We start from the raw sequence: 13,069 nt of genomic DNA, 5'->3' as shown, positions 1-13,069 counted from the left end.
GGAATCCATAAAACGGAAGTCAAAATGGAAGCCATAACTCTGATGTGAACCTTCCCTAAGCCACACTCCAGAGAAGGACATTTTATGAGAAATATAGCAAGGGGTACATCATTATCTATGTTTAAAATTTACACCCTCAAATAATGTCATACTGAACACTTGCCAAATGAAGAATAAGATGAAAATAAGGAACTAGGAAAAAAATTATATGAAATTAAATATATTATATGTATTTATAGAAGAAAGCTACAAGTTATAATAAATTATAAGAATTTACATTTGACTTCACAGAGCATTAAATGGCTTTTCTGGCCATCAAATATTGATAACCTGTCCTCAGGATTGGCCATCAATATCAGTTTGGTTAGGGGGTTCCACTCCTGGTTCCACTCCTTTTCAATGGCTTTTGTCTCAATGTCTCAAGATAACGCGATGAGTTAAGAGCTTGAGTGCTAACCCTGATACATCTGTATATATATCATGTGTGACGCCAGAGAGGCTCGTTCCCATCGCGGCCTGCATTTGACTGACCCCCCCTCCTCCCGCCGATCACTGGATGTTATGAACCATGCAACGGGGAGATGCAGGCATCAGAAGCGACATTGGTGCCAGGGAGTGGGCTAAATATGACCAGTGAGAGGGGCCCGGGCGTTAGTGTAGACATTATAAGGGTTGGATAACCCCTTTAATTTCTACTGAGCACTAACACTGTGGCTCACATCTACAAAGCTCACTGGAAGCTATACAAAGTACTTTCAGTGACAATAATCGCATGCACTGTGCATGCTTGATTTGAGAATCACTGTTTGCTCCACAGGCTTCACATGCACACTTTTTAGGTTAATCAAGTGGGTGGAGTTATGGGTGGAGTTACTTCCAACATTATTTATAAAATACGTTTCTTTTTTTTAACCTGCATGCGGACACCACCGAAAGACCGACTTAAAGAGGTTGTCCACCTTTTTTTAAGTGATGGCCTATTCTCATGTTAGACCATTACTAGCTGTTTGGAGTGGGTCCTGCACCCGCGTTAGTCAGTAGTTCAAACACTTCAGTTGAACACCTGATTGAGGTTGATGGGTTTCAGATCCTGACAATCAGTTAGTGATGGTCTATCACTTAATAAAAGGTGGGCAACCCCTTTAAAATATAAGCCAAAACTAAACACACCACGCCTTCTTCAAAATAAAATGCAGAAATGTGTCAAATAGCATGCAACATTGTAATAATCCTTATTTATATAGGTCTAAGGGTGCTGCCACATATTCAGGTTGTTTCATGCAGTTTTTGAAGTCAATTAATCTAATCAATTCTGCCAGTTGCAGACTGTACATTAAACTCCCCCTTCCCCCTGGCCCCAACTGGTAACATCGATCTGGGCTTTCATTTGCAAATTGCTAGCAATTCATCCATAACTTCTAAAAAGAATAATACAGGAATGGAACACCGTGGAATCATATGCATAAATGCTCCAGAATTGATATTTCAAGCAGGATGCAAGAAGTTACTAAAAGAGAGGTCCTTTCTCTCCTTTTATAATCTACTCCAGATTTTGGCTTAACAAACAGCATCAATTAGCCTGAATGTGTGGCAGCCCCCTTACATATTCTATAGGTCTTTACAATTGGAGAACAAACTAACTAAATGATAAGGAATCAAATTAATAAACAATGAGACAACATGACAGGTCCCCACCCATAATAGGTCATGAGCTACTTGAATGGAAGATGGGGCACAATAAATTAAAAAGTCTAATTTTTTCAGGGGAGGGGAATATAAATAAAAGCAGAATTAACCTATCACCCAGCCAGTGTGTAGAGCCATATTGGAAAAAGTGTAGCAACAAGGGCAGGGCCATCGTTAACTCGGCAATTGCCCAAGGCCTTGATCCTCTAAGGTGCGCATGCTTCAGTCCAGCCCAGCAGAAGGTTGAACAGTCAGAGTGGGGAATTTCCAATCTTAGCAGTCACGGCTCTGACTCCATATATCAAGGCAGTGTTATGAACATGAAAGAAGTATACCCAAGCATTGTCATTATGCTTAGGGAGACCGTGTGTATATAAGTCTAATTTAGACTCTATTTTTTGAATGTCTCAGTGGGGATTTGAACTCACAAGCTTCGACATTAAGGGCAATAACCTTAACCACTAGGTTATAGAGCTCATTTCTGAGACTGTACTGAAAAACCTCATAGAAGTGTCTCTTGTATAATACACGAGAAACTTCTATGCTGTTTTTAACAGAAGAGAAACTTCTATAAGGGTTTTTCAGCATTGACTTAGCTTTGAGCTCTATAGCCTAGTGTTTAGGTTTCTGACTCTTAATGTAGAAGGTTGAAAATTCAAATCCCTACAGAAACTTTTTAAAAATAGAGGCAAAATAAAACTTAAATACACAGGGTGTTCCCAACAGTGAATTTTTTTAAATTTATTGAGAAAAAAATGGAGCAAAATGTAAAATACGATCAAATAACACCCGTATTAGCCTACACCAGCCTTTTTAACTTGGGTAACCAGTATTTTCAAAATATTTCTGTAGGGATTCAAACTCACAACCTTCTATATTACAGGTAAAGCCTTAACCACTGGGCTACAGAGCTCAAGGCTAAGTGAGCACTGAAAAACCTTATAGAAGTTTCTCTTGTATGATACGAAATAAACTTCTATGAGGTTTTTCATTACTGACTTCTGGCTTTTAATGTAGTAGGTTGTGAGTTCAAATCCCTACAAAAACGTAAAAAAAAGAAAAAGAGGCTAAATAAAACTTAAATACACAGGGTGAAAAAATTTATTTTATTGAGAGAAAAATAGAGCAAAACGTAAAATATTATCAAATAACATCAACCTTTTTAACTTGTGTAACCAGTATTCTTTGTTGGGAAAAGTGGCAACCCTAACAGCCCCCCACTCAGGACCTCTATAGGCCCGCTCACTGCAGCAAGCTAAGCCTCATCAGGACATGTAGGGGAGCTCATTTTTGCGGGGCGATCTGTCTTTTTTGACAATACCATTTGGGTTGTAAATGACTTGATCACTATATATTATAAAAAAAACTCAAAACAGACTTTTTAAAAATGTTTAACTGTTACGCCATTCACCATATGGGCTAACTTTTTAAAATATTTTGATAGTATGGGCGTTTTCATTTTTAGGACAGAGTGCTTTCCCTGATCTCCTCCAAGGAAAAGCGCTCCTGAAGAGGAATCCTGCGCTTCTGGTTTTTAACACTCTCAGATGCCGTGAGTAAATGGAACTCATTGCTGTGAGGAGGGGGGGCATGTGGTATATTCTGGGGCCATGAGGGTGAAGAACTGTGTGAGGAGCTTTACGATGTGTAAATCTGTAAGGGAGCGCCAGAATCGACAGAATGTAACTGTGTACATTATTACAAGATTATTACAATAAAGGAATTCAAGAGCAGTCTGGATGTATTTCTTGAGCGTAATAATATTACAGGCTATAGCTACTAGAGAGGGGTCATTGATCCAGGGAGTTAGTCTGATTGCCTGATTGGAGTCAGGAAGGAATTTTTATTGGCTTCTACCTCACAGTTGTTTTTTTTTTTTTGCCTTCCTCGGGATCAACTTGCAGGATAACAGGCCGAACTGGATGGACAAATGTCTTTTTTCGGCCTTACGTACTATGTATGTTACTTTTGATTTTGCACAGGGCCACATTTTGTCTAAAACTGGCCCTGAACAAGGGAACTAGTTAAGGATGAAGTGGGCTGGAGAAATTTAAGACCATGTCAGGTTGTGTACAGACTATGCACTTTGGTTATTTGAAAACATTTTAAAGACATTTCTAAAATTGGGAAAGTTTTGGAACAATTATAAAAGTTTAGGTGTTTTCTACAGAGTGGGTGCAGCAACTGAGAAGTCCTGTAGAAGGGAACAAGTTAGGAACAAAACAGAAGCTGTCAGTAAAATGCAATGGGGTCCTAGGTTTGAATCTGACCAAGGACAACATCTGCATGGAGTTTGTATGTTCTCTCGGTGTTTGCTCTGAGTACTTCGGTTTCCTTCCACATTTGAAAGACATACTGATAGGGACCTTAGATTGTACGCCCCATTGGGGACAGTGTTATGCTAATGTCTGTAAAGTGCTGCAAGATATGTCAGCGCTATATAAATGAGTATAATCGGTGGAGAATGGATCTTAGGCAACATACATCAGACAACTTTGTCACAAACAGCAAAAAATGCAATAGACTGACACAGAATTGATATGGGACTTGTATACTGTATATACAGTATATATATATATATATATATATATATATATATACACACACACACACACTATATATATACAGATGCAGCCAAGCTAAACTTGATGGTTAACGAGTTAAGTAAAAAATGGCACAAAAAGGTTAACTACTGTAACTCTTTCAATGTATTACAATGGCTTTTGTCACAAGATGGCAAGATATAACACTGGGACATGTGTTATTAGAGTTATCAGAGTGAATTTTAGCTCGTCTAGGATTGACTTTATGATACTGGTTGCCTGCCAAAGCCCCATTTATGATTCTGCTATGGAAAACGGTCAGTGCTTTTGACATATGATGAAAAAAAGAATGTTATCATATCATATGTAGACATAGTAAGTCTGTGCATTCCAACAGCTACACCATACAACAGCTCCACCATCCAATAATAATAAAAAATACTTCCACAACAGACATAAACTTAACCTAGATCTGTAGTGCAGTGTCCCGAGAGGGGAAGTACATATGAAGGAAAAACAAATTAACTTGGGCTAATTCATTTTTCCATCGCCACCAGGCATTTCTGAAAAACTGTGTGAAAGGAGATGAAAGTGATACAGTTTGAAAGAAAGGCATACATGTTTAGAGCCTAAACAAGCACAGTGAACTTCCCTTCCTCTAACTTAACCTCTTACTGAGAAGCTCAAACAGATTGTAATTTACAATGTATTCTATATTATTGTGATTCATTGTTTATAGTGGAGCGCGCAAAGGTACAAAATACTATTGAACATCCACTCACACTTCACCCATTAAGGGTTGGCTGCTTAGTATTCTAAATGGGCACAGATAAATTTACATTTATTGCCACATGCTGGCTAACAGCTGTAACATCTGTAGGTGGGGAAAGACATGAACACTGAGCCCTAACCTAGAATCCAGCCCGCTTTCCCCACCTTGTAGCTTTACCTAATTGCAGTGCTAGCCCAAGGTAGCAAGACCGCAACTGGTCAACAGTCCCTATGCTACTATGGTTCAGAGACAGACAAAAACCTAGAGACAAATGACACAAAGACAAAGTTGGATGCAAATGAGTCAGAACCAGGAGGACAATGCAGTACAAATCACAAGAGACAGAGAGTGGTCAAAGAACGAGCCAAGGTAAAAAAAAAAAACACAAGCAATCCAAATCAGGACAGGATCAAGAATCAGGAACCTAGCTAGTGAGCCCAAACAGGACTATCACTGGCACTGGTATATGGCCAGGAAGGGGGTTAAATAGAGCACTGAGTCCCTGGATCAGCACCTAGAAGGCGCTCCATTAGTCAGAAGCACTAGCACTTAGGAATAGAGAAGCTAAGCAATTAACCCACTGCTAATCTCCTTGTCAGGAACTAGCAGGTGTGAACCCACTGTGCCACGTGACCAACCTCCTCTAAGTGAACTCCCCATTCTTAGCAGTACCCCTGATGGTGGGGATATACTTTCTTGAGGGAAACACCAGGTTACTTCCTCTTGAGGTGCATTTGCACATGAGGCAGCTGGTCCAGGCAAACCAGGGAGTACCAGAGCAAAGTAACAGAGGTACAGACATAGACAGCAGACCAAGTCGTAACCAGGAGAAACAGAGCAGGACCAAAGGATAAGGCATAATCAAACAAGAAATAGGTCAGGGCAGGTGGGACAGGTACAGGTCAGACAATCTGGATCGGCAACAGGAGAGTAAAGGCAAGGAAGCAAGGATCAAACAGCTAGCGAAATCCAGAAACACAAACAAAGGGTCAGGTAAAAAGGAACACAAGCAGAGATAACAGCAAGCTTGGCAGGACACAAGGACCTGGAAACCTGGGAAGGGGGCTGGACCACTTATATGGGTGAAGGAGGGCTAGGATTGATCAGCACAGTCACATGTGCTAAACCCAAAAATCACAGGAAGTGAAATGCGCCGGCCCTTAAGGAAGTGCTACAGGTAACAAGCTGAAAACATGTTTTGCACATGGGTGGGAGGAAACTGTGGAGCGGATTCACCACTGAACACGGAGCCCGGGACCATGATGGTAAGCAGGGGGACATCAGCGGACAGCAACCGCTGTTACACTCCTCTAGCACATTCCCGCTGCAGAGAGAAGCAGACCATTGCGTCCTGTTGCTAAGGATGCTGTTGCATCACTAGAGGGTGTGGATCAGCAGCGTGTCTCTCCTGGCACGGTCATTCCGAGGCTGAGGATTGTGTCTCTGGAGCTCAGACAGGTAAGTTTATGACAATAGCTAGAGATGGATTTACAGAAAGAACCATGATAATTGTCCGTCACCTAAATATATGTAAGCTAACTACCTGCGTAGGACGATTGTTAAAACAAGGCTTAACCCTCTCATATTTATTCAAAAACAGGCAAATGGGAACTATGTCCTTAAGAGATAAAGGGCCACATATAGTGTAATGTTACCAGTATCCTAAAAGGACTCAGGGGTCAAAAAAAAAGTGTGCTCTATAGATATTGGCAATATTACCATCAAACCAGAGCAAAATGGCAAAAAAAAGGTCTGGGGAGGTCAGACCAAATCCCCAAGTGAAATTGTACAAGAACCTAGCAGTGTACTAGGCAAATGTGAGATCAGCCTTATGCTGGGTTCACACGAGCGTGTCCGGATTAGGTCCGGATGCGTCCCGGCGTATTGCGGCAAACCCGCGCCATTAGGTACGCAGTTTTGACTGCGATTGCGTTCCGATGTTCAGTTTTTATTGCGCGGGTGCAATGTGTTTTGCACGCGTGTGATAAAAAACCGACTGTGGTACCCAGACCCGAACTTCTTCACAGAAGTTCAGGTTTGGGTTAGGTGTTGTGTAGATGTTATTATTTTCCATTATAACATGGTTATAAGGGAAAATAATAGCCTTCTGAATACAGAATGCATAGTAGGTGATCAATTGACGGTTAAAAAAAATACAAAAATAAACTCATCTTCTCCTCTTGATCGCGTAGTTCCCGGTTTATTCTTTACTTCTTTAATGATGAACTACCGGCTAGGACCTGTGGTGACGTCAGATCACATGCTCCAATCACATGATCCATCACCATTGGTTTGTTTTTCTAGATGCACATGTTTTTCACTTCTACGTGACTATTTGGTCTCTTATCCTGGGTTTGCTGGGTTATTCCCTGTTCTGCACTTCAGTCCGGGAAGGACCCGATTGCTGCCTACTCGAAAGAATCTCACTGGACCACCATGGAAGAGGATTGTTCATGATGATTTTCTGATCGGACATGCAGTGGATGATCCATTTGATATGTTTTATCTTTATTAGCTGTGGATACTCATTTGGTGCAGCACCTCCCTGAATGTTATCTCTTGAAATGCTCCTTCACCCCTGTGCCCTTGGTGTGGGGTGCTGTGGGAGACAGCGCAGAGCGATTTTCTTGTCTAATTCACTTTTTTCCTTTTTTTCTTCTCCCCCCCCCTTTTATTTTTTTTTCTACAATTCATTGGAATAGGGAGTTATCTAGGAGAGAATAATGCATAATACAATATCAATTGAATAAAATTTAGATTGAAAATAATTGTTGGACATATTGACATTTAAAAAATATATAAAATACAAAAAGCTAAATATATTAAATAATCAAAAATCACAATTTGAAAAATAATAGAAAAATGTTTCTATATAAAATAAATAAATAAAATATATAAAAAAAGAAAATTATTTAAAAATTAAAACAAAATATAATAAATTAGATTTAATATAAAAAACTATAATAATAGAAAATAGTAATACATATAATAAAATATATAAAATAAAAAATAATAAAATATGAAAAATTATCAAAAATAAAATATATATCTTTGGATGAAAACACTTTTAACAAAAAGGAAAGAGAAATCTAATATGAAGAATACAAACAGACAAAATCAAATATTATAAATCAAATATAAGAAGGTTGGGGTAAGGGAAAAATAATAACGAGGCACTTGTATTTTTTCACATGATTCTGGGTGAAAATCATGCTGTTGAATTAACACGTCAAGTCTTACTTGACTGATGGTTAATTTTGCACATGAATTAATCGCAGGAATATAATATAGGGTTCATTCAGGGCCCTGATGGTGCCCTTTTATGCACTTATTAACTTTTATATCTCATGAATATAGTAGATTTTCTATTGGATTATTTGCATGAATCACAATGTTATTACTTTCACACATTAGTTTATTTAATTTTTGTGCCTCATTTTTTGCTTACAAATGGGTTTCTTTATGTGCAATTTCCTTTCTTTATATGGATTTCTGTCTCCCATTCTACTTATTGTCTGTATACTTTGAATTTTGCAAATCAGTATTGGTATTGGGTTTCACATAGGGATTCTATCTATTCACCATTGTCCTTGCATATAAATGTTGCTCTATTCTTTGTTTGTCCATTCTTCTTTTTTCACGGCTGTGCTCTCGCCCGCAGCATCCCACACACTTGCGCACCCTATGTTCTATGTCCGTGATGTCATTTCCGGCTGCTGACACGCAGCGTGTGTCCTACGAGCCTGCGCGGCCTGCTGCATCCGGTGTTTGGAACGCAGCACGCGTCGGCTCGACTGGACGCATGCGCGGGACGGCATATCCGGACGCCGTTTGCCTGTGGCGTCCTCTATTAGTTATATTAGTTATATTCATGTACTCTGCAGGGGCGTACATAGAAATCACTGGGCCCCATAGCAAGAATCTGAATTGGGCCCCCTAACCCCGCCCACTACCCACCCCTGGTCCATCCCACCTCCTGTCCTGGCTCCTCCCCTGCCACCCCCCCCCCCCATTTGCCAATTAAGAAATGTATACATACATTCGTACGTATTCGTACTGACCCAGAGAATGAAGGGCACAGGTCATTTTTGCGGCAAAGGGAATGCCGCAGGAACAAAACCCTGTGGTATCTGAATCTATGGGACTACTGTGGATATTCCATAAAAGTTTTATCTGCAGTCCTATGTAACATTGCAAATAACACAGTGATAACTCTCTGAGTACAGATAATGTAGTAGAGGTCACCTGTAGTCCTATGTAACACCACAAATAACACAGCGATAGCTCTCTGAATACAGATAACACAGTGATGGCTCTCTTATTACCGAAAATGTAGTAGTGTTACCTGCAGTCCTATGTAAAACCACAGATAACACTAGTGATGATAATGTGGTAGTGTTACCTGCAGTCCTCTGTAAAACCACAGATAACACTAGAGTAGATCATGTGGTAGTTTTACCTGTGTCCTTAGTGTGCCTCCCTGTGTCTCTTCCACGGACTCCATGCTGGCGGCGCTGCCTCCTCTTCCATCTTCTTGCTCCGCACAGAACGTCCTGATGCAGCTGCGTCAAGACATAGGAACATTGTGGGCATGGTGATAGTGATACAAACACAGACACACACACATACATACCTGTCTGCTTTGGTAAAGCCGGGCATAGATGGGCTATGTCAGGTTTTAGCAGAGTGGGCACAGGACAGTGGACACAGGGCGCGATATGTATGCGAGCATAGCTGAACGAGTGCAGGGCCGGAGCCCGCATACACATCGCTCCTCCTGCCTGTGTCCACTGTGCTAAAGCCAGACGTAGGCCATCCCCCACATCTTAACCCCTTTGCTACCAGTGCCATTTTGTCATCACTTCTCTTACCCCAAACCCCTTTAACTCTTTGCTGCTGATGCTGACTGTGCACATAGTCACCAATCATATCCCCCCCCCCCCCCAAAGGTAACTGATGTGTTGGGGGATGGGTGGCTTGGGGGAATGTGATTGGTGGCTGTGTGCACACTTAGCATCAGCAGCAAGGGGTTTCCTGAGTCCTCTATGAGCCCCTCCAACCCCTAATGCCCCCCAAAATTCTCAGGACAGTGTGCTTTCCTCCTACTTCTCTACCCCTGGGCAATTTGGGGGGCATTAGGGGTTGGGGGGCTCATAGAGGACAGTGTGCTTTACTCCTATTACTCCACCCCCCTGGGCATTTTGGGGGGGGGGCATTAGGGGTTGGGGGGACTCATGGGGGGGAGGCTCATAGAGGACAGTGTAGGAGGAAAGCACACTGTCCTCTATGAGCCTCCCCTCCCTCCCTAGGAGTTCTCTTGCTGGCAATGCTGCATTATCCCTTCCCATACACAACCACCAACCAATCAACAGACCACCGTCTGTGTCTGTTCAGGAGCGGGCAGTCCTTCAGTCTGGCCTTCACTCACTAGTGTCACTGCACTTGCTGTCGCCGGGAAACGGCAGGGCAGTGGCAGATTACTTTTTCAGCATGGCTTTGCAGGGGGCCGTGTGTGTCGCCTACTTGCCTCGCTCACGCGCTCTGTATGTATGAGCAGCGCCCGCTCCTGCTGCCTGCAATACACTGGCCAATCAGCAGCTGCCTCCTTGTGCTGATTGACCAGTGTGAACCAAAACACGCCCACAGCCCGGCCGGATGAATTAAGAGGCAGGTCAGACAAGACTCCAGATGCTGGGGAAGGGGGGGGGGGGTGCCGCCGATCAAACGCAAGTGCCGAGGGCCCGCTGCGCCTGCACCACAAGTCTGTGTACTGTCTAAAATAAACTAAGGGGGCGGGGCCTTCTGTGTGCTCCGGGCCCCCCTGTGCTGCGGGCCCCATAGCAGCGGCGTGGTCTGCCTATATTGGCGGTACGCCACTGGTACTCTGCTTAGGTCCGAGGTGTCACCCACCCCCTACCCCTCTCTCCTCCTCCATGTCAACGAGGTGGTCGCCGCCCCCTCCTTCCACATAGGGACCTGAGACGCAGGTAAAGACTATTATCATCTGATTACTATGTATATATATATGTTTGATCATGGGTCAATTAGGACCAGGCACTCCTGAGGAAGCCAGCAAGTCTGGCGATACGCGTTGGGCTTTTTTCCTGACCACCACGCATGCCCCCCATCATACCATTTTTATGATAAGTATCTGAGCCTTTATTCATTGTTGATGGATTACATGCATTTTATAATGTCATTTGCTTATTGATGTGGGGGTTTGTCTATGCGTTTGTGGTGAGCCAGGGTGGCATGTGCTGATATATGGTTCACATGGCCTTGATTTGTTGTATACAACGATTTTAACTCATTTTGTGTTGTGTCTGTCTTCTTGAATACATTTGTCATATTTTAGATGTGCGGTTCCTGTTTCGGTATTCTTTTTTCTTTTTTTGCCATATTGGAGCATGTGATCTGACGTCACCACAGGTCCTTTAGCCGGTAGTTCATCATTATCATTAAAGAAGTAAAGAAGAGACTGGGAACTACGCGATCAAGAGGAGAAGGTGAGTTTATTTTTTTTATTTTTTTTAACCCTCAATTGATTACCTACTAAGCATTCTGTATTCAGAATGCTATTATTTTCCCTTATAACCATGTTATAAGGGAAAATAATACAGTGAATAGACTGTTACCTAGCAATCATGCGTGAAAATCGCACCGCATCTGCACTTGCTTGCGGATGCTTGCCATTTTCACTCAGCCCCATTCACTTATATGGGGCCTGCGTTGCGTGATAAACGCACAATATAGAGCATGCTGCGATTTTCACACAACGTGTGAAAATCACAGCTCATGTGCACAGCCCCATAAAAATTAATGGGTCCAGATTCAGTGCTGGTGCAATGCGTTCACCTCCCGCATTGCACCCGTGCGGAAATCTCGCCCGTGTGATCTTAGCCTTACATTGCCACGATTAATGTATCCATTTATGCACCGTAACAATGTTCATTTAAACCACCAGGGACTGATTAAACATCAATCTGTTGTAAGCCCTGGGTATATCAAGGTGCATTGGATACCATGTCGGTATCCCCCAGTGTGCTGCAACAATGTATAGTGTCAGATTTCCTGTGTCTCGTTGGAGATTACACAGCTATGAACACTTGGGGGACCAGCATTAGTAACCACTAGAGTTGAGCGGACGCCTGGATGTTCGGGTTCGGCTAAACTTTAAAAAAAAGTTCGGGTTCGGGATCCGAACGTGACCCAAACTTGACCCCGGACCTGAACCCTATTGAAGTCAACGGGAACCCGAACTTTTGGCCACTAATATAGCTCTAGAATAGCCCTGGAAAGAGCTAGATGGCTGCAAAAGGCAGCAAAATGTGCTTAAGGATATGAATTAAAATAACATAAAATACCTTAAAAAAATAAAAAATGAGGAATGATCTAGGAGGAAGAGGTTGAGGAGGCGGTGAATAGGTGGATGTGGCGGTGTAGGATCACGTGGCAGTCTTGGCGAAAGCGGCGGCGAAGGAGGAATAGGTAGCCAACACGGATGTGTGTTATTTTGCATTTTTACATAGGGGTATCCCCCAAAATATTGGGACATATAAAAAAAAAGGAATAAGTGCACTTGAGTACAAGGATGGATGGTTGAGGCTGTTAGAACTGTCTATTCTGCACAAGGTACAGACAAGTCTTGTGGAATCCAGGCCTGGTTCATTTTAATGAACGTGAGCTTGTCCACGTTGGCTGTGGACAGGCGGCTGCATCTGTCTGTAATGACGCCTCCTGCCGTGCTAAATACACGTACAGAGAGTACACTGGCTGCAGGGCAGGCCAGCACCTCCAAGGCATACAGGGCAAGCTCTGGCCATGTGGACAATTTGGAGACCCAGAAGTTGAATGGGGCAGAACCATCAGTACGTGTAGTCGTTTGCACAGATACTGTTCCACCATGTTGGTCAAATGCTGCCTCCTGCTAACACGCTCCATATCAGTAGTTGGAGCCGGTTGTTGCTTTTCCACATGTTGGCCATGCTAACCCTGCCTTCTGAGGTGCTGGCGCTGACACAACTGCGTTGGCGACCTCTTCCTCCTCCCCTGCCTTCGCCTCGTGCTT

The sequence above is a fragment of the Bufo gargarizans genome, chromosome 4 (genome assembly GCF_014858855.1).
Source record: "Bufo gargarizans isolate SCDJY-AF-19 chromosome 4, ASM1485885v1, whole genome shotgun sequence".
NCBI classification, from domain to species: Eukaryota; Metazoa; Chordata; class Amphibia; order Anura; family Bufonidae; genus Bufo; species Bufo gargarizans.
This window is presented reverse-complemented; position numbering follows the sequence as displayed.